The following is a 22,712-nucleotide window of genomic DNA, read 5'->3' on the forward strand; positions in this document are numbered from 1 at the left end:
CGGCATAATAGGAGGATTTTTAATAGTGATGATTTTATATGATAAACATCTACTCATTCAATGAACCCACTCATTTACTTGTCCTTGCCCATTTATCAGCATTGAATTCTGTCTGTGCTGGTGTTGCCCTGGACTGGCAGATGCTGAGGCGTTTGGCAGGAAGCAGGTGAAAGATGTGGGAAGCAAAACCAGTCAAGGCAAAGTGTAGCAAGTGTCCTAAAGAGATCTGTATAAAGCATTTCGAAAAACAGCTTGCAAAAAACAAACAACAAAACAAAACAACAAGCAAACAAAAAATAACAGCAGGCTGAGAGCTGAATTTCATGTGATAGGATTTGGTTATACTGTCTGAACTTCCTGAATTCTAAAGATCAGATCAATCTGTGACTGGGCTGTACAGACCTGCCTACAGCTCAGTCCTAAGACAGGCGATAGCCTGTCTGCTCTCAAGCCCAAGAAATGTAAGCAGCCGTGTTGTTCAGCATGGCTGCTCCAGGTACTGTCCATAGCTCCTGTCTATTGTCTAGTCCTTATCACAGGTTTTACTTGTCTTCTCCTTCTCCTTTTCCTTCTCCTCCTCCTTCTCCTCCTTTTCCTCCTCCTCCTCCTCCTCCTCTCCTCCTCCTCTCCTCCTCCTCCTCCTCCTCTTCTTCTTCTTCTTCTTCTTCTGTATATGAGTGAAGTTTGGGTTGTGGCATTGTGTGTGAAGCAAATAATAGCAGAGCTTCATCTTAGGGCTCATCATGCAACTCCTTTGAGACAGTGTCTCATTGGCCAGGAGTTCACCAATTACACTAGTGTTTCCTGCCTCCTGGTGAAGGGATTACAAGCGTGTGCTACCACACCTAGCATTCCTATGTTGATTCTGGGGATTGAATTTAGACTTTGCTGCAAGCACTCTACATGACCTATCTTCCCAGCTCATGTTTCATTCTATAGTTACATTTTTGCCTTGCTTCTTCCTCTAAATCTTGCAAGTTTCTCTAAGACAGAGATTCTGTCTTTCCTAATGAGTCCTACCTACAGAGTGGCTCCCTCCTGGAACCCTGTTTTTGTCTCCAGGCACCAGTCAGGGCTGTTTAATTGCTATTGCTCATCTCTTCTTTGCTCCTTTGCAGGTGGAGAACAGACTGAGGACTTCTTGTTGCAAGGCCTTGATGACAACCCAATGGTTGAGCTCCTATTACTGCCCAGACATCAGTCCCCATCCATAACCTGTTTCAGCCGCCTCTCGGGACTGCCTTGCCAAGTCTGATTTGGCTCAGAGCTGAGAGGATTCTTAGGCTGGATTCTGTGGGTTACTAGTGAAACACACACTGCCTTAGCACTCGACGCTGCAGCTAGCACACTCCCTGGGGAATACAGGGCATCAGGATGCCATATGCTTTTCTCCATCCCCCTCCCCCAACATTTGGCTTCATAAAAGCCATTACAGAGTAGGCTTCCAATAAACCTTCATGATGGAGGTCGAACTGTGTATATGATGATCAGACCTTCATCTCGGGCATCATTTCCTTTAGCGTTGAGCTGAAGACTAGGGCGCCAATCATATTGCTACCAGCCACAACTAACAACAAAAACAAAACCCTTGGGTATAAAGTCACAAGACGAAATAAAAAATAAAGAACATTGGAAATTTGAGAACCCACATGTTTTTCTTTCTTTCTTTCTTTCTTTTTTCTTCAAGAATTTCAAAGTTTCAACCTGTTTTAATGTCGGCCCATCTGGCTGTTTTATTATTGAAAACAGTAGCATCTTCTGATGTTCTTTGTGAAGCAAGAGAACTTTGGGGGAGAGCGGGCTGGGGGAGAAGGAAGAAAGAGAAAGAAAGAAAAAAATTCACAGGGAAAACTTTTCCATTTGCCGTGCCATATTTTGTCTTGTATTTTATTTTATTTTTCTTAGGAAAAAAATAAATCGCAACTGGAGGGTGCTTCGGAGTATGTGCATAGAAATATTTGGTGAGTCATGCCTGGTGTTGTAGGTCTATTCCGGCGCGTGGGGTTTCCAGAACAATTACATAAGTGCTAACAGATCCAGGAACTTTTGACATTTGTGGCAGCTTAATGGAGTTCTTCTCATCATTGAAAATATCCTAATTGTTGTTTCCTCGAGTTGGAAATCCATAAAACTGGTGGAGCCGCAGGAATTGACGTTGGAGCACTTCCGTCTCGGATGAGCTGTTGGCAAAGAGACTGGAGAAAATTTGTTTGAAAAGAAACCTGGCTGACCAAACTGCAGCAGATGCAATGACCTAAATCGAATTATCATGTAAAAGTTATCTGAGGGCACAAACCATGGTGTTTTGGTTCTTTCCTGTGAAAATGTCCCTTATGACTCGGGTGCCCACAGAGCATGGTTTTGTTGGACAGCCTACTAGCATGGTTTTAAAAATACTGGGTTCCATCTGGGCAGTGGCATACGCCTTTAATTTTAGCACTTGGGAGGTAGAGGCTAATGGATCTCCATGAGTTCGAGACCAGCCTCCTCTAAAGAGCTAATCCCAGGATAGCCAGGGCTTTACAGAGAAAATGCTGCATTCCAAAAGTTACTAGCATATTCTAAAACCTTGTTTTATCTTTCAAAATATCACTTAAGGGCTTGGGGATGGAGTGCAGTTGGTAGAGTGCTTGCCTACCATGCACAAAGCTCCGGATTTCATTCCTGGCACCATATAAACCCAGTGTGGCATCAACTATCTGACATTCCAGCACTTGGGACGCAGAGGAAGGGGATCACAAGTTCAAAATCATTCCCAGTCACATACTGAGTTTAAGTCAGTATGGGCTTCAAAAGATCCTGCCTCAAAAATAATTTTTAAAATGAAATTAAATCTCCCAAGAAATGATGTGCTATTCTAAGTACCACTCAAATGCTTATTAAAAATACCAGGGTTTTTTTTTTTTGTTTGTTGTTTCTTTGTTTTTTAGGTACCCAGTTTCCAAGATAGATAAAATGAGCAACTAAAGAAACTCCAAGAAGATTGTCAACTCGTTTTCTCCATCTCAAAAATGGGTCCCTCAAATCCAGGGTTCTAGGAAGCTCTTGTAGAGGCTGGCTCAGAGTTTGGCACACAGGTTTGCTACTGGCTTATTTTTCAGCAGATAAGATATTATAGGCCTGGGTGTTACTGTATTTATTGGCTCAAAAGACAAAGGACAAAGGACAAGCAGGCAGCGGGCTCTGACTCATGGAGGCTGCGGTCCGCTCGTGCCCTATGAGCGATGGTTGAGAGGACATGACAGACAGCGCATGAAGTCTAGCTCGGCAGGCCCCAGCGCTATGGAATTCTTTCCGCATGACTACAGGGACTCAGCCACCTTCCCTAGGCAGCCAACCTGATGAGAACACAAAGCACTCCACAGAGACAGGCTGAGGCTGTGTGAACTGTGTGGGCTGCTGGCCCACAGGTGAGCGTGTCCGTAGGGATATTGACACAGTGAGTCTCCTTGTGACACACTGTCCTTCTTAGAGTGTGCTTGTGGAGGCTGGAATGTTGCACGCTCTCCAGGACGGTGTCCAAGAACCTCCTTGAACACATACCCTTGGGCCTTTGAAGAGAGGGTGGAAAGAGTAATTTGGTGTCCCTGCCAAGTTTCCTAGATCATATTTTAGGAGGAAATGATGTATGTGTCACCAGGCTTGGAGGATGGTGATGGCAAAAGACAGTCTTAGCAAATGAGAATTTGCTATCCATGCTGCTTTTATTATTGTGGTTCTGTAATATAGCTTGACATCTGTTATGGTAATCCCTCCAATGTTGTCTTTTTTTTTTTTTTTCTTAATTTTCCGGAGCTGGGGATCGAACCCAGGGCCTTTGCGCTTGCTAGGCAAGCGCTCTACCACTGAGCTAAATCCCCAACACCCAGTGTTGTCTTTTTTGCTAGATTACTTTGGCAATCCAGGCTCCTTTGTGCTTTTGTGTGAATTTTAGGATGCATTTCTTTCTATTTCTCTATAGACTATCGTGATGATTTTGGTTGGAATTGCATTGAATCTGTAAATTGATTTTTGTAGGCTGGCCGTTTTCACAGGATTAATTCCATCAATCCCATAGCTACAGCCAGCAGCTCTCTCATTGGTAACCAACAACTGTTTAATTGGATTTAAGGTCTACTGAATCGGAGGAAGTTGATTCTTAGTACTGTAAACCTACCCAACTACTGGTGAGGTCATGTACCCTGAAAGGGAATCTAACTGCCACCACTTTCCTAAACCAATACCATTTCTAACTGCATTCTACATACTTACCTTCATATCCGCAGATAAGTGATGCTCTCACCCCTCAGCAAAGAAGCTTTGTTTCGCAGCAGACAGAGATCATTACAGAAAGCCACAACTGGTAGAAATGACGAGAACACTGAAACCCAGTTGATGTGTCTACAATACACCTCCCACACCTAAAGCTCAAGGCAGAGGGAGAGAAAAGATTGTGTCAGAGGACCAGGAGGTCTGCTGTGAGACACTGTCTTCCTATATAGGACCAGGAAGTTACACTCATGCAATCTTAACAATAGCGTCACCTAAACAGGATCTGCACAAGGACAACACAAGTTGACATGCCAGTGTGGATGAGGAACATCTCACAAGGTCGCACCTGTAGATGAAGAGCTACAAGCAATTAATGGCTGATGGACAAGGGAGAATCAGTTTTATCCAGGCACATGCCCCTTGACAGGTTATCTAATCCCATGTGGTTATCCCTAAACATGTATACATACAGGCAACACTAAATGGACACAGCAGGATACAAACATACCCATATACAAATATATATATGTATGTGTGTGTGTGTAACAATAATTAAAAAGTGGCCATGAATTTGAGACTGAGTGGTAGAGAGGAGGGTACTAATGATGTAAATACAGTACTCATGTCTTAAATTCTTCAAAAAAAAAATTAATTAAAAATCTTTTTTATAAGGAAACTTCTGACCAAACCAATGCTAAGTCAGAATGCACTGTCTAGATGAGCAGAAAGGAAATCAAAGGCGATGCCTTATTTTGCTTCCCTGAAGAATTCCTCATCGTACGTCTCACATTCCGTGTCCAGTGATCATTAAGACCAGCTATGACGCCAGGCGGTGATGGCGCATGCCTTTAATTCCAGCACTCCGGAGGCAGAGCCAGGCGGATCTCTGTGAGTTCGAGGCCAGCCTAGTCTACAGAGTGAGATTCAGGACAGGCACCAAAACTACACAGAGAAACCTTGTCTTGGAAAACAAAACAAAACAAAAAACAAAAACAAACAAACAAACAAACAAAAGACCAGCTATGCCTGTTTGTTCTGACTCTGCCGTCGTCGTCGGCCCTAAGTGCTCCATGTCTCCAGCCGATGCAGTCGGTGTCTTACCAGCATTTGCCTGGGTTTAGTCTACTAACCTAACTTCCTTTCCATCTTACTTCAATAATCTTGCCTCACCAAGGGGATCTTTTCTGTCCTTCCATTGTTTACCACCGGAAATGTACTGACAGTGTTTCTATATGCTCTCAGGATGGAGCAGAAACCTTATACATGGACAAAACTGCCTTGGTGGGATGAGATACTCCAGATTCCATCCAACTATGTGGTCAGTACACTGTACCCATTCAATATTCGCCCATCATTTTCCCATTTCCCTACCATCTCCCTTTATTTTTTAAACTTTTGTTGTTGTTGTTGTTTTTGTTTTTTCGAGACAGGGTTTCTCTGTGTAGCTTTGGTGCCTGTCCTGGATCTCACTCTGTAGACCAGGCTGGTCTTGAGACATCACCGCCCAGTGAAATTACTACTTTATAAAGTAAAGGGAGGCCTTTAATCCCAGCACTCGGGAGGCAGAGGCAGGTGGATCTCTGTGAGTTCAAGGCCAGCCTGGTCTACAGAGTGAGGTCCAGAACAGCCAGGGCTACACAGAGAAACCCTGTCTGGAAAACACACATACACACACACAAAAAGTCAGATGGCTATTGGTTGAGAAAGGAGTACTAAGGGTACCTGCATTTATCTAGCTCATCAGACTTGGCACAATGAAATCAAGGTGAGATGGGCATTGAGTTGTCCATCAGCATGTGCCCACAAAATGCTGAGTATAGAAGAGACATTTAAGTGCAGTATACAATATATTTTAACTTGTTCTAATAGCTTCTAAATACCTCTTCTTCCATAGATATGAAAGTCCTTGAAGAAAGTACTGAGCATTCATAAAATGACACCTTATTCGTCATTATATGCCCAGACATGGATAGGCACGTACAAATTGCTCATTGTAAGAAAGAATGAATGAATGTTACTGGAAATGAATGTTTCATTATGGTTAGCCTCTAAGCTTTCAGAATGGACTCCTGAACCCAGAGTCCCATCTTAGTAGTCCTTCCTTCTGACCCAGAGCTACTCATCACTAAGCTCAGCAGCTATCACTCTGTTACCCACCAGGCACCCCTTAAGGGAATGGGGAGCCATGAAACAAAGCCTCTTTTGACTTCCATACCTCTCTCTTTCAGCATCATTTTTAGCCTTGCCAGGCTCTCTGCACATGTGTGCCTGGTGCTTAGTAGTTCTTAGTGAACTAATATCTAACTATAATATCTGACATAATGAACAGATCACACTTTAAAATCTGGTAGTCACGCTTTAAAATCTGATAGGTGTGGGGTTCCAATATAAACTCATCGATTACTAGCTCTGTGACCCTCTCTGGGTTTGGGATGACTCATATGTCCGTGGAGAGTCCTACAAGTGTGAATGAGATAATATAAGCAAAGACACTTGTTAGAATGTCTGGCATGGGATGGGCGTCCAGTGAATGTCAGCTCTGTCCTGCTTTGGTGCCTCATGGCTGTAGTGTCAGGGACACAGAGGGAGAGCATGTGCTAGAGGAGGTAATGAAACCGAAAGGAAACAAGAAGAAATCCCAGGAAACACAATGAGCTGCTCTAACAAACACCGAAGTCAATGATTAGCTTTTTATATGCTCCATAAAACTAAAATTTTAAAGAGTGTAACAAACAGTTGATTAAGGAAGAAACAAGCCCATATATTTACTAAAAGAAAACGGACATAGCTGTTTCTCAGGCTAAAACATGCCTCAACAACATTTCATTCTGTGGTTTTAAACTCTCCCCATGTATGCGCAAACACACACACACACACACACACACACACACACACACACACATCAGAGAGCACCACAGCATGCTTGTGGAGGTCAAAGATCAACGATCAAAAAAAAGTGGCTGTCTCTCTCTCTCTCTCTCTCTCTCTCTCTCTCTCTCTCTCTCTCTCTGGTTTTTCTGTGTACCTTTGGAGCCTGTCCTGGAACTCACTCTGTAGCTCAGGCTGGCCTCGAACTCACAGAGATCTGCCTCCCGAGTGCTGGGATTAAAGGCACGCGCCACCACCGCCCGGCATAGGCTTCTCTCTTTCTGACATGTAGGTCCCAGGGATCAAAGGCAGGCCATTGCGTGGTGGCAAGTGCCTTTATTAGCTGTGCCGCCTTACTGGATCTATTATGTTTTCTTTAATTAGGACTTCAACATATATCCTAGGTGAGCCAGAAACCTAATACATCGTCCAGGCTGACTTTCTGATCCTCCTGCCTCAGCCTTCTTAGTGTTGGGGTCACAGGCTTAAGCCACCATTCCAGGCAAGCATAATATTTAATTGGAAAGATTTCTTTCTCAGTAGGGTTGTTTTGTTTCATCTGGGACACACCTGGGTGGAATCTTGAGTGCATTATGATCCGATCCTGTGTCACCTAAGAGGTCACTTGTTTGGGAACCGAAGGACATAGCCAATCCTGCATCTCAGAGTTGCACAGCTCCCTCCTTAGGGAAGGCTGATCCAGCAGCTGTCCTCTGCTCCTTCAGAACCCCCATAGTGTTTTGTGTGTGTCCAGTCTACATACCATATGATATAATAACACATCTAGCGCAGTCAGTTCTAGAAAAAGGAATGAGGGAAAACATGGCTGACATCGTATGTCAGACTTTCCCTTACGTCACAACAGCACAAGCTAAATCCAAGGTGCTGCTGTAGGCGTGGACTTCAGGTTCTCTCAAGTTAAGTCAAAACTGCTGCTTTTGGGGAAACTGCAAAGAATTGATCTCCTCAGAAAGTCACGGTGTTTAGGCAGAGGTTGGCGAATCCCACGGAAGATGGGGAAGAAGGATTGTAGGACCCAGGGGTGGGAAGGGCACCACAAGAAAACCCACAGAACCAACTAATCTGGGCTCCTAGGGGCTCACAGAGACTGAACGGACAGCGAGGGAGCCTGCATGGGTCTGACTGAGGCCCTCTGCATATATGTGACAGTTGTGTAGCTTGGTCTTCGTGTGAGAAGAATTCCTAACAGTGAGAGCACAGATGTCTCCCACTCTGTTGCCTGCCTTTGGGACCCTTTCCTACTTACTACAGGGTTGCCTCCTCCAGCCTTCATAGAAGAGAGGTGCCTAGTCTCACTGACACTTGATGTACCATGGTTGGTTCATATCCATGGGAGGCCTGCCTGTATCTGAAGAGAAACAGTGGAGGAGGAAGAGATGAGGAAAGGGGTGAGGGGAGGTGTGTGGGGGGGGGGGTAGGAAAGGGAAAGGGAGGGAAACTTTGGTTGGGGTGTAAAAACAACAACAACAAGAAAAAATAAAGAGCCGGGCGGCGGCGGTGGCGCACGCCTTTAATCCCAGCACTTGGGAGGCAGAGGCAGGCGGATCTTTGTGAGTTCGAGGCCAGCCTGGTCTACAGAGCGAGAGCCAGGAAAGGCACAAAGCTACACAGAGAAACCCTGTCTCAAAAAAACAAGAAAGAAAGAAACAAAGAGTCAGGGTATCTACCTCCATGGCAGCCAAAGTCACTCCCTTTACCCTTCTCCCCTTCCCTAACGTTTTAAGCCGTATACACACCCCCTTCTTGCTTCTGGGGAGAGGGAGCATATTCTAGCCTGGTGTGGAGATGTCCAGCCTGCTGATTAAGAGTTCAGAAGAAAGAGAAGGGATGAGACTGAACTGGAGGTGTTGAGCTGACCACAGTTAGGGCTACTGCTGCGTACCGCCCCAACCCAGCAGCACATCCCTTCCTGCTAAAGAAGCTGCTGTATCGCAACCGGATGTGTCGGGAGATTTGACTTTCTACAAGGGATCGACATTTCCTGTAACGAAGAGATCGCAGTAATTCTCCCATCCCGAACAAAGTGAAGGTGGGCACCCAGCCAGAGCCAGGCTTGTCAAACGCGCTCTGGACCTGGAAGTCCAATGTCCAGAGAAGTGACAGAGAAAACAGAACAGCGTGAATAATTTCACCCTAGTAATCTCAGAACACATGCAGGAAACTGCATGGTTCATCAAAGCTGAATTCCTAGCTTTTCTTAGAGGTTTTGGTTTGTTTGTTTGTTTTAAGAAACCAGACTCTTTAACTGTGAGCTATTCTAGATTCTTCCAACACATTTGTCTGCTTAACATAGCCTATGTCAGCTTCTGTTGCTCACATCCTAGGATTCTGACCAAAATAGTTCCTCACATGCTTCAGGCGCCAACATGCAAGGCCAAAGGTTAAACTCTGGGGGTGGGAGGTGGAGTCATTGGGTCAAATATTTACCAAGCCACCAAAGTCAATTTTTTTTTTCCAAGCAATTCATCTCTCCAGGGTTGGCTTTATAGTATCTCTTTCAGAATAGCCGCGACACAAGCCTGAGAATGAAAAAAGACCGTGGAGCCAATTTTCCTGGCATTAACTTGACCACAGTCACCAGGTTCCCGAATCTGCCATGGTTCTGCCAATCGAGAGCTCTAGAAATACTGCAGCAATGCCAGTGGTGTGCTCACCTAGGGGGCAAGTTTCATTCCGTCTCAAGACAATGACCCAGTCACACAGTAATGACATGATAGGTTAATGATGGAGGAGCAGCCCCTGCAGTTGGACCGACATGCATTGTGAAAAACCACTGTGTGAGGGGATGCTTCCAAAGCCAGCTCTCCGTGAGGGGTCTATACGTCGCAGATCTTTATTCCTCCATTTGCACAGGAAATCCCCTGCGTCTCTGTGGGGGCCAGATTGGGGGTTCCCGAAGCAGCATTTCAAGGTCATAATCCTTTGTGTTCCTATCTCTTCTACTATGTTTGGGGGGTTGATTTAATATTTGGTATGAGAAAAGAACTGGCTGGCGATCAGTAATAAACAGTCTTCTCTGTCTGTAGAAAGTAGGAGGAAGGAGAGAACGGAGTACCTAGAGGGCATATCTGAAACATTTGCCCAAGTTCTTTCTCATGGGTCCAAATGTTTTCTCCTCCCGCTCTTTCTTCTTCTCTTCTTCTTCTTCTTCTTCTTCTTCTTCTTCTTCTTCTTCTTCTTCTTCTTCTTTTTCTTCTTCTTCTTCTCTCCTTTCACCCCCCTTTCTCCATCTTCCATCCCTCTCTCCCACTTCCTCTTTGCTCCGGGCGCCAGTTGGCATTCTGCTGGGGAAGTGACATCTGTATGTTCTTGCATTCGACAAACATTTACTAAGGAGTCACTAAAGGCCATACGCAATATCCTGGATCTGGTGAATTAAGCAGGTTATGCCTCGTCTATTTGAGTTTCTACTCCAGGGGAGGAAGGGAGGCAGAAGCAAACAGGACGATGGTTACAGATCTTCTTGGCCCACGGGGAGAAAAGGAGTGGAGACTGGCTGGGGTTTTGGATGGCTTTCCAAGTGGAAATGGATGTTTGTGTAAATGAGCAGTTAGTATATGACATAATCTGAAGCCAAGGAAATTTTAAGAATGGAAATTGCTGATTTCAAAGGAATGCAGAGGAGTAGAAAAATCTACCAAGAAGGCATTTATTTCCATGGGCTTATTTCAGGGTTTCTTTGTGCTTCCCGCTGAGGACCTTGCCCTTGTACCTCATGTGTGTGGAATGTCCTATGGTAACATAGAGACGCTTCTTGCAGTCCTGTTACTTGGTTTTGTGAGAAGCTGACGAGGAATCTTCCTGATGTTGCAGATCAGGGAACTGAGGCTCAAATAACTTCCTCAAGTGCAGCCAGTTACTTCAGATGTCACTAGAAACTGAGCCTTCCCCTTTCCTGGTCAACACCATGGGCCTCATGCCCACCCTCTGTCTTGTTCATCTGCCTTTTTCATCTGTCACAGAATACTTTGATGCTGTGGGTTCACTTCATGTGGGATTAGCCATTATATTCTGATTGGGGCACAGAACACCCCTTCCCAATATCCCACATTCCTATTGAACACACATACCTGTATTTTGCTACTATGGCTGTTGAAAACTATTATTATTGTTGGTCAAATATATTTTGGGGGTGGTGTGGCTAGAGACCATTCAGAAAGAACTAAATTTTCAATGTATTTGTCCATTCATGGGTTGTCACAGGAAGTAAGCCAAAGAGGACACATATATCTAATTATTTTACATAAAAGCATTAGAAGCAGGGATATTGATGAAGTACTCATTATATTAGCCTATGGGATTCAAAGAGATTCTCCACTTTCCATACCCATTTTCTTTCTTCTTCTTCTTCTTCTTCTTGTTTTTTTTTTTTTTTTTTTTTTTTTTTTTTTTTTTTTTTTTTTTTTTTTTTTTGAGACAGGGTTTCTCTGTGTAGCTTTGGTGCCTGTACTGGAACTCACTCTGTAGACCAGGCTGACCTTGAACTCACAGAGATTCGCCTGGCTCTGCCTCCCGAGTGCTGGGATTAAAGGTGTGCACCGCCACTGCCCAGCCCCTTTTCTTGATTAATTCATCTTTATAAAATTGATCAACTTGGTGAGAAGGATGGAAACTACATAAGTAATTATATAAAAATGTTTTCTTGGAAAACAGAAGCTAATGTTTTTCTCACACACATTATAAAGCCAGGCAGTATGCTCAAAGCTTCCTGGGATGATCTCATCTTATCATTTATCTTGCCTTTTCATATACATATAGTTCTATTGCTATAACCATTTTATACACAAGAAGATCAAGAGTCCAAATGGTTAATGAGTTTGTGCCAACACAGCTAACCAACACAGTGGTAGAGCCAAGACCATCTAATTCTAGAATTCTCTTTTATAGTTACTGTTACTATTATAATACCATTGTTGTTATTTTATTGGAAGCACAAACAGAGTGAGATCCCAATTCAGCTCCCTATTTCGATGACGAAGATCAGAGTCCCAGCAGGTTAGGGATCTAGTTAAAGCACCAGGCTCCATTCCCATCACCAGACTCAGACATGCTACCATATCACCTCTCGACTGGAAAGAGCCTAGAATAGATCTTTGGGTATTTGCTTCGAAATGTATAAAGGAATATCTTTTGAGAGTTTGAATAGAAATATCCATGTCATGTTGAGTGTAGTCTTGCAATTGCAAGACTACAATCTCAGCTGTAAGGTTATCTACTCAATCATGAGACATTTTTTGTTGTTTTTTGTTTTTTGCCTTTTTTTTTTTTCAAGACAGGGTTTCTCTGTGTGGCCTTGGCTGTCCTGGAACTAACCCTGTAGATCAGGCTGGCCTCGAACTCACAGAGATCTACCTGTCTCTGCCTCCTAAGTGCTGGGATTAAAGGTATGTGCCACCACCACCTGGCTCATAAGAGACATTTTTAAGGGACCCAAAACAGGTCATTTTCTAGGAGTCTCCAATCCCATGTAGGTCATTTGGTCAAAGTAGCCATAAATGATTGTTTTATAATTAATTATAAAACAAGCTTTCATAGGAGTCATCTTTGAAAAACTCATCAGCAGGTTAATTATTATGATTATGCTAATCATAACAGTTCAGATTTTAGTACTTTCATTCTGATTTTTTTTTTATGGCTAAAAAAAAAAAAAAAAAAAGCAACCCACACAGAATGTTAACAATCTATTAGCTCTAAAGGAAACATTTTTAGCTCCAAGAAAATTCCGGTTTCTTCCCGAATCTGAACCTGAACACACAAAAGCTCTGTGTCTTAGGAAAAGGCTTAGCGTCGGCTGTTTCCACAAGATTAGCCCCATTGATCTGAAGCACCTGTGCTTCTAGAAACACAGGACATTATCAACTTTTTTTTTTCTTTTTACCATTTGCTCAGGAAGTTGTGCTTGGACTAATATTATTTATACAGCTGGGTATGCTGACTAGGAAGGAGAAGATCAAAGTGGTTGGTGATTGCGTAACATCTGAGATGGCCCCCGATAATCAATCAAGCCTAGAGCATATGGACCTGATTACAAAGCATCTTACACTCGGGCAGGATGTTTTTGTGGTGGCCCGAGCCATCAGTAACAGCTGTAATCCACTTCAGGCATTCGGAGGACCTCTTTTTAGATCGTTGCCTCTTTTCATTTTCTAGATAGTGGACAGCACGCAGAGAAAGCATGGGATGAGAATACCAGCATTGAATTTGTATCTGTGTGAATCCTGGACGTATTAAGAGAACACTTCTGAAGGGGTGTCTGAGGTCTGTGGGACACACACACACACACACACACACACACACACACACACACACACCCATAACCCTTCTCAGCCATCTCTAGGGAAGGACACAGGGTAACTGTCTCCTCTCCACAGGAAAGTAACAGGAACTGCACAAAAAAAAAGATCCTCATTAAGGGAAACAGCGGACCCTGTCCTACTGCCTAAACCTTGATTGTTCAGTTACTGGGGCTGGAGGGAGGGGTAAGACACCAAAACAAGAAGAGTCGGATGGTTTAGGCAAAAAACAAACAAATAACAAATAAAATAAAAAGAGCCCCACTTGCTAAATTGAAACCCAAAAATAAAATACCAAACAAAACCCCAGGAGAGCCAAGAGGTGATTTCAAGTAAAGGATGCAAGTGCAGTCTGTCATCAGGGAGCTCTAACACCTTCCCCAGCAGGGCTGCGAGGGTGGGAAGAGCCATGCAAACCAGGCACCTGGAGCTTGGCAAAGGTCTGGTCTCTGAATGATGTCTGGCCAGCTGTTTGAAAAGGAGTTTGCACAGAGGTAAGGCGGAAAGGGGTGCCAGCATGCCTCTCCTCTTCCCTGTCTGGGTTGGAATGCGTCTCGGAGCACTTTAAAGGCTGACAGCTAAATTTAATCAGGGTGAAATCACTGAAGAGAAGACGCTGTTCTTATGCAACAAATGAACAGCCGCTCTGCCAGGGTTTTCTTTCCCTGCGAGGTAATGAATGGCGCAGGCTCTTAGGAGCTCTCCAGCCATTTGGAAATGTTACGAATTCAAGGGAGGCAGGAAATGTGGAAGTCTAGTTCATTGCTCATGTTGTCTTCCGGGGACTGTAGGCCCCGTAGGTTGAACAGCAGGGGTTCCACAGCTGGTGTTGTGTAATCGACTGAGCATGCGCTGGCTCTCAGTGCAGCAAAATGCTTGGTATATACGGCACCCTGGCTGCATTCTATATTTTAAGACCATCATTTCTGCTAAGGGACTCCAAATGTTTCCTGTAAGTGAGTTTGCATAAACCTTATAACTGGACCTGGACTAAGTACCATCTCATGATGGATTTGCTTCATGACAGTTTGGCAATCTATCTGTGCCAACGCAATCAGTTTGGAGACTATGGTGGGTCTGCTTCTAGCTTGGGGGTGGCTTTCCACATGACTTATTTTCTTTAAAAATAAGTGGTAAACCAACAACAATCAGTCACGAATGCTTGGTATGGAGTGGATGAGAAGGGCAGATCACCTTTGGAGTCTCCTTCCAAAAACCCATGCCCCTTGTCTAACCCTAAGAAAAATATCTGACGAGCCCATATAGAGGAAAACATCCTTAAAAAATTCACCAGTGTTCTGCAAGTTACAGAATAAGGGGAACCTGAAAAACTCTCACAACCCAGAGGACCCAGAAGGGGCCTTACAAGTGTAACAAGGAATCTGGATGGGATCCAGGAAGCACATTAGGAAAACAAACCGTGGAAGTCTGGGTCAAGGGTATGCTGTCCATTTTGTTTCCTTAAGTGGCAACAAATGTATGCTATGTGCTCAGGTAAAATGTTAATGGTAGAGGAAAGTGTGCCCTCTCTGAAAACCTCACCAGCCTCGCAATTGTTCCAGAAATCAAGACTGCTCCAAAAACTGTTTCTCAGACAGCAAATGGGCAACGTCATTTTGGCTTGTGCTCACGCAAAAACCAATCATGGGAGGGAGTCCGTTTCCATTGCGGTTTAGGTCAGGGTAACTTCTAACTCCCAGGGTCTGCTAACTATTGGAATTTTCCAAGAGGAAAATCGGAACATAAAGAGAGACTTAGTCTAAGCCAAGGAGGGGCAACAAGGCGAATTCTCTTCTAGGTCTTACCCATCTGGCCACACATTCTACAGCTTGGGGCCTGTGGGCCGATGTCCAGCTCTCTCCACAGATACTGGGTAGTAAAGGGATTTCAAGTATGATTTTGCTCAGGGTTTACATGTTTTAATAGGGTGCTCAATGGGATTTCCAGTAAAGAGGCAGCTAGGATAGATAATGGCTCTGTTTGTACCCAACTCTACTGTACTATTCAGGCCAGGTGCTTTTCATGTGACTCACAGCCAGATAATATTAGGGCAGTGGCCATCAAATCTGATTCTCAAGATTATGACTTCCCCCAAGTGAATCACCGATAGTGGACCTTCTCTTCTCCAAGGTATGGGATACAGTCAGTGTAGGCGGGGCCCATGGGGCCCGTGACAGCAGGAGCCAGCCCCTGAGAGGTGACTTGTACCTTGCCTGTGGTCTTTAATAACCTGAGATGTTGCTGCCGACTCTCTCAACAAGCTCTCTTCAGTTGTTGCCGTGCGCCACCACGGCAAATTTTGGACTCATAAAGTCCTGAGTTCAAGTTGTCACCTCCACGTCTGTTATTTCCTGGTTGGGTGACCTGTTAGAGCGAATTAATTTTTCTGATCGTCAGGTTTTCCAGCAGGGACAAGAAGACTGATCACAGGCTTGCCTCGAAGTCATTAAGAGAAGAAACCACTGAAGATATCTGGAATAGGATAGGTCAATGCTTTTCCACGATTTCCCTTGGCTTCCTTTCTCACACAGTCTAGGCAGTGGGGTCAGGCATGGCCAGGGCAGCTCAGTCCCTTTCAGGAATGTCCTCATGAGGTTCGAGTTTCTAACCTGGGAGAATTAATCCTGGTAATTAATCCTGAGGTTTGCAAACCGATATGTGTAAAATCAAGAATTTAATACTCTTTTAGGTTATATACTTTGTTTGTTGTTTTCCATGGAACTGTCTCTAACTTTTCCCTCCAAAGAATTGTCTGGATGGCTCTCTTGCCATAACTAAGGTTGGTTGAGCCCAGGAGTCAGGCAAAGCCAACACAAAAAGAAGGCTTAAAACAAGAAAGGAAAACTGCCCCTGGCTAGTGGTAACAAGAAGCGCCAGCGCATCTCAGTACCACTGTGGGATCAGCCAAGCCAAGCAAGAAGCAAGACACCCCCAAGAGTGCCTGAGAGGCGGCAACACAGACAGACAGACAGACAGACTAAGGCAGGACAGGAAGAAGCAAGGAGGAGCAGGAAGAGAAGAGCCCCTTGCCGTAGAGAGAGGAGCCTGGAGGAGAAAAGGCTGGGGCGGTTCCAATCTGAAACCCTAAGAGTAGCTTTGGAGAGGACCCTTTCCCAACTCTTGCCCTTGGTATTGGGGAGCGACCGCCAATTTTATAGGAAACGTGCTTTCATCACAAGTAGGCCAAGTATCTATCTGTTCAACCAAGCCTCACAGTGTGGCCTGCCCAATTCTACCAGTTACGCTCAACTGATAGAAGCCTGATTCGTGTTTGTTAGACACAAGAGGGTCTTCTCAACCATGGCTGGTGACCGAGTGAGCGGCCAGGGGTGGGGTGGGAGGGTGGGGGTGTGTGTGGGAGTGGAGGGGAGTGAGGGAGGTGGGGGGGTGGGGGGGGTGCACTAAAAGTGGTCTCTGCTGTGCTGTTCTGGGGAACTTTGATTTCATCTTTAAACGAACATGCAATCAGCTGCCCACAAAAGCCAGGAGAGAGTGTCAGATTCCCTGGAGCTGCTGTTATAGGCAGTTATGAGCGGCTTGACATGGACGCTGGGAACTTGAACTGCCCTCCTCTGGAAGGAGTCCTCAGAACTGCTGAGTCACCTCTCCAGACCCTTGTTCGGGGTTTTTTGTTTGTTTGTTTGTTTGTTTTTGTTTTTTTATGCTGGAAATTGAACCTAGTGCCTCATGAATGCTAAGCATGGGCTCTACCACAGAGCCAAATATGAATCTGAGGGCCACCTGTATAAACACATGTCCTCTATAACCTCATTAGCCAAGAACAATACCATTCACATTGCTACTTGTACTTTCTTTTAAGATTACGTTTTTGTGTTCAACATACAATTATATAGAGCTCATAACAGAGCTTTACATCTTTCATTCCAGCACTTGGGAGGTAGAAGCAGGGAGACCATGAGTTCGAGGCCAGATTTAGCTACCTAGCAAGTTCACAGCCAGCCTGAGCTACATGAGCTACATGAGATACTGCCTTAAGAAATTAAGAGGGAGGGGGCAGGAGGAGAGAGGACAGGGGGAAATCTGTGGTTGGTATGTAAAATGAATAGAAAACCTCTTAATAAAAAAAAAAAAAAGAAATTAAGAGGGCGGTGGTGGCACATGCCTTTAATCCCAGCACTCTAGAGGCAGAGGCAGGAAGATCTCTGTGAGTTCAAGGCCAGCCTGGTCTACAAAATGAGTTCCAGGACAAGCTCCAAAGCTACACAGAGAAACCCTGTCTCAAAAAAAAAAAACAGAACAAAAAAAAGAAAGAAAGAAATTAAGAGGGACTGGTGGGTGGGAAACATGATTCATGGGTAGAGCCTTGCATGTACAAGGCTCTCACTCAGCATAATAGAAAATGTGCAAAATAAGAAATATTCATGAATTATTCCTTTTTCATTACTATCAGAATTTTGGTATATTTCCCCTCAGTTTATTTCTCTGTCTCTACAAATAATCGTCCTTCCATGGCACAGTCATAAATACTCCATGTTCAATTTAATGTTAGCACACTTTCACATGACATTGTCACAAAATATTTCCAGGTCACAAAGTTTTCTCTTTATAATTGTTCATCTTGAGTCTGAAGCTCATAGCACAAAGAGTAGTTACATTGTTCCTATATTCTTCCTGTGAATTTTCCAGATTTTGTTATTTGCCTTATATTTTTTCACTGTCGATGAGAGGGCAGGCTGATGTGTTTATTTCCAGATTTTGGTATTTGAAACAACAGTACGTTCATCATGCTACTCTAACACTTGGGAAAATTATTCTGAGGCAATGTAGGAAAGAGTTCAGCAATCTGGGGCTCCACTTGGTTTGGGCTACACGCAGAGTCCTCTTCTAACACTACACTTGACAACCAGGACTCTTATAATGACATTTCTCTCTAAACAATGCACCCAGCAATCTGTTTGCAGGCAGGACCAGTATCTGCACTGAGCCGCATCCACGTCCTTCCCTGAACACTGGAATATGTTTCTCTTCCCTTTAGTGGCTACCAAACTTAGATTCTATTCGTTCATGCTCTGTACTCTGGATGGGTAAGGGTCTGAGAATAGGAGGTCAGTCCAGCCTGAACTGGTTTTCAGTGCATGTACAATAAGACAAAATTATATCCCTGTGAGAACTTTTGTTTTTGTTTTTGTTTTTTTTTGGTTTTTCAAGACAGAGTTTCTCTGTGTAGCTTTGGAGCCTATCCTGGAACTCACTCTGTAGCTCAGGCTGGCCTTGAACTCACAGAGATCCACCTGCCTCTGCCTCCCGAGTGCTAGGATTAAAGGCCTCACCCACCACTCCCGGTCCCATGGAAACTTTTAGGTAGAATCTCTTATTTGCCATCTTATCTCTATGCATAATTAGTTGTATATATGGTGGAAGTCAGATGCATTATGGGACTGGACATGTGCAGTAGAGGAAATGGTTATATATATATCATAATCTGTTAATCAAAATAGAGAGCCATCCAAACTAAGCCCCTCATAACCAAACTCTTCTTTCTGTTGAATCCGTAAAAGAAAGGCCCAAACAATAATCGGAACCCTCGAGTACTCTTACTTATATGGGTGGCTGCCTCTCTTGATTCTGTGTCTGACTTGCCTTGGTGTTTTATGAATTAAAGTTTCCTTGCTATTTTTGAAAATCCGCATACGCCTTTATTTCACCTCTTTGCTTAAGAGGCCAAGCAACTGTAAACACCAGGCCCAGCCCCCAGTCACTGATAAGAATCCTGGAAATAGCATAATTTTGTTTATGTCAAATTGTGTCTATGTATATAACAGACATTTATGGAGTGTTTCATATATCTAGGGTACAGAGATACTCGATGAATTAGATACTGGCCCTGAACTTAGGAGAGTGTGGTAATTCAGTAAGACTGGTACACATACATTATAGCTTGACCGACTTTCTAGAAGGAAGTTCCAGGCCCTATGTGCTAATGTACGAAAATCATTTTCACTGTGTTTGGTACATCGTAAGTACCCAATAACAAAATTATGATGATTGCAGCCAGCTAGTTTCTGGTAGAAGCCTCTCATCTAAATGCATGCTTCCATGATTCATGTTCACAGGAAAATAAAATCAAGAGAGCAACAAAAAGTCCCCGATCAATTAAGAAAGTTGCTATGCCAACATAGAGCAAAGATTGTCAGAGTCCTTCTGGTCCACAAGAACAGAAACTCCTGGGGTCACTGATAACGACACAATGTCATCCCAGGTTAAACGCTGCCAGGCACAGTGAGTTTGCTCTTCTGTATGGCTTGGGTCAGATAAAGCCATTTTCAGGTCAGCGATAAGTCGGGATAGCTATATGTCTATTTCTGAAAATAACCAAATGGCTGTGTATAAATTTTATTCTGATTTGATGTCACTTTAAGAGCCACAACAAAAAAAGGAACTCTAAAATTTTCCGTAGGTAAGAGTTCTGGCATAGACCTGCCTTCAGCAGCCAGGACCTCAGGCCTGAACAATGGTTAATGTTTAAAAAGGTACAGTGTGTTCTGTTAAATGACCTGTTCATTTCCCCTTCCTGCCGGCGCAGGCCTCAAGTAAGAGCTCTTTATATGACATGAAAATACACAAGAAGTGATACTCAGGTCACAGGAAAGTTGCTTGAAGATAAGGGAGCTGCATCTTTAAGGAAACCGTCCAGTTGAGTTGGCGTGGACCTCCGTGGGCGTAGGTTTACTGTAGTTTGTGGAAATAACCCCCAGCCACCACTGAGATGTGTGTCTGGATTGCAGACAGAAAATTCTGGATTCAACTGAAATCGGGGGGTTTTAAAATGCCCAAGAGAGACTCTCTGGGGAGAATTTGGTCAGAGCACCGCTGGCCATCAGCCTGCCCTCTCATCGACAGTTGAGAAAAGAATGATATGTTCTGTTTATCAAATCCAGAATACCAAGTGTGTTCAACCCTCCCGCTCTCCACCTTCCCATAATTAGTCCCATTTCTCACTAAATCCCCCACATCACGTGCTGTGAGGGCCAGCCAGTGCAGACCCTAACGTTTCCTGGAAATGATACACTCATCTTATTCCCAGCAATTCCACCACTTCTACTTTCAGTCTTCCCAACTCTCAACTCATCTTTTCCTGTGACCTCACCAGCCGCTCCTTGTCACAGCAAACCTTCAGCAGTTATCCGTCAAGTCCTCAGTCACTGTGACGACGTATTTACTCGTGCCTGGCACTGGGCTTGGCTCTGAGGCCATAGGTAAATGGCAGTCATTGCCCTCCTGGAGGTCACAGTTCGCATGGAAAAGAATCCTAATTAAATATGGCAAGGGCAAGGGTCACGACAGGCGTGTGGAAGATAGTCATCCTGTGGGGTGTCAGATGGCTTCCTGGAAAGACTGATGCCAGCGCTGAGTCTTTTCTGGGAAGAAGAAACATTGAGCAGGTGAAAGAAGGTGGGGAACGTGTAGATGGATGTGCCCCTCACACTGTATACTGGCCACGGGTGAGATGAACCGGAGCGCCATGTCATGCTGTTTAAATACAGAACTTTCACTTTATAAGAACGTCTCTCAACATGGTGGTCTTTTCCTACAGTTGAATTAAATGAACTCGCCTGGGGCCTTTGTTTTCTACGTTTTCTGTCTTTTTTTCTCTGTGGATCATCTGTTCTAGTCCCCAGTGATTTTCAAGGAACATGTTCTACTGTTCTGAGAAGTGTTTTGCCAGTTCACTGACCACCTCCTGCCCCATTGCCCTCAAGGTTCTAAATGGCCATGGAAAGATGCATCCTGCTTTCAGCTGCAAGTGTACCATCAGCTGTCTGGTAGGCCCAAGACCTCATAAGGGCCTGACTCAGGATAGGCATGTGTGCCTGAGTGGGAAAACCATCCAAACCTCACACAGACATTCCACAAGTCCCCATGACCTTTCTACTGTTCTTGACTTTTAGCCTTTGTTATGATGATTTATATTTTGAATTCAAGACCCCACTTACTGATATGATATTTCTATTAATATTTCATGGGGCAACAAAAAATATACCAAGTAAGTTAGAGTAGGAGTTCAGTCATCCTACAGATAGGAGATAATCATTTTTTTATTAAGATTTGAAAATTGATGTGGTGGATACATTTTATTGATATGGTTCTTAACACCAGCATTGCCAACCAACATTGGCTGAGTCCCTGTCTTCCTTGTTAACCCAACTTTAAAGCTGGGAAGGCTTTGTGGGCAACAGACAGTGTGGTCCAAGCCTTTGAGAGCCCTGCTGAGTCCTTCTGCTTCACAGAGAGAAGGATGGGCTCCTGAAATGAAGGCTCAGGCATGTGTGCGCCTTCCCTGGCCTCATATTTCCTGGCACCTAAGTAAACAGATTCCACACATCTCACTGCTGCCCAATGGCCATCGTTTGTGCTCAGTTAAGTCCCAAATGTCTTCTCCCGATGCCTAGAGTCAGAGGTGGAAAGAGCGGGAAGAGAAGGAAAAACAGGGTAGATTCAAACAAAACAAAAAAGACAGGAACCAGCAATGGGCAAATTTCAAGGACTTAGCTGTCCCAAAACAGTCACTTCAAGGTTGCACACACACACACATACACACACACACACACGCACACGCACGCGCGCACACACGCAGGCAAGAAAGAAAACAAAGAGTCAATTCTGCTTCATCTGTTCCTTGTAGTCAGCGGGGGTGGAACCTATCTTTGGAAAGAAGGAAGCCAGAGAGCCAAGGAGGGGATTTTGGTCACTTGAGTCCAATGCTTTTAGAACTCTCAAACAGCAAACATGGGAACTTCGCTTCTTATAAGCCAAGAAAAGACCTAAATAATACTACTGTACTGTGAGAAGGAAAATATTGACCTGCTTTAAATGCTCCAATTCCAGTTTCCAAACTGTGGTGGTGTCTTAATGAGCAAATACCCTATGATGAGACGGTTGAAAAAAAAAAAAAAAGCCACTTAAGCCCAAGGTGGCATCACTGGAGACTGTGAAGACAAGCAGTGATTTCTTCTCCTTAGCAACCGGGCCAAACAATCCATTCCCAGCACCTTAGAAGATGTATGTGAGTACTTTGAGAAAGTAACATGTCCGTACTGTCTAGACAGTTGTTACATAACTCTCCCAAGGCATTTCCCTGTTTATGTTTTCCTGCCTGGAAGGTTCTGGAGAACTCACTGACGACCAAAACCTTGGATGACACGCTGTTTTTCCCCACTGAGGACCGCTCTGAGTAGGTGCTCAGCTCATGCTTGTTTCTGGACCTCCGGTGGACCAGCTTCATTCTTTCCCAGCATTTCCTCTCTCCCGGTCACATGC

This window comes from Peromyscus leucopus, chromosome 18, assembly GCF_004664715.2.
Source record: "Peromyscus leucopus breed LL Stock chromosome 18, UCI_PerLeu_2.1, whole genome shotgun sequence".
Lineage (NCBI taxonomy): Eukaryota > Metazoa > Chordata > Mammalia > Rodentia > Cricetidae > Peromyscus > Peromyscus leucopus.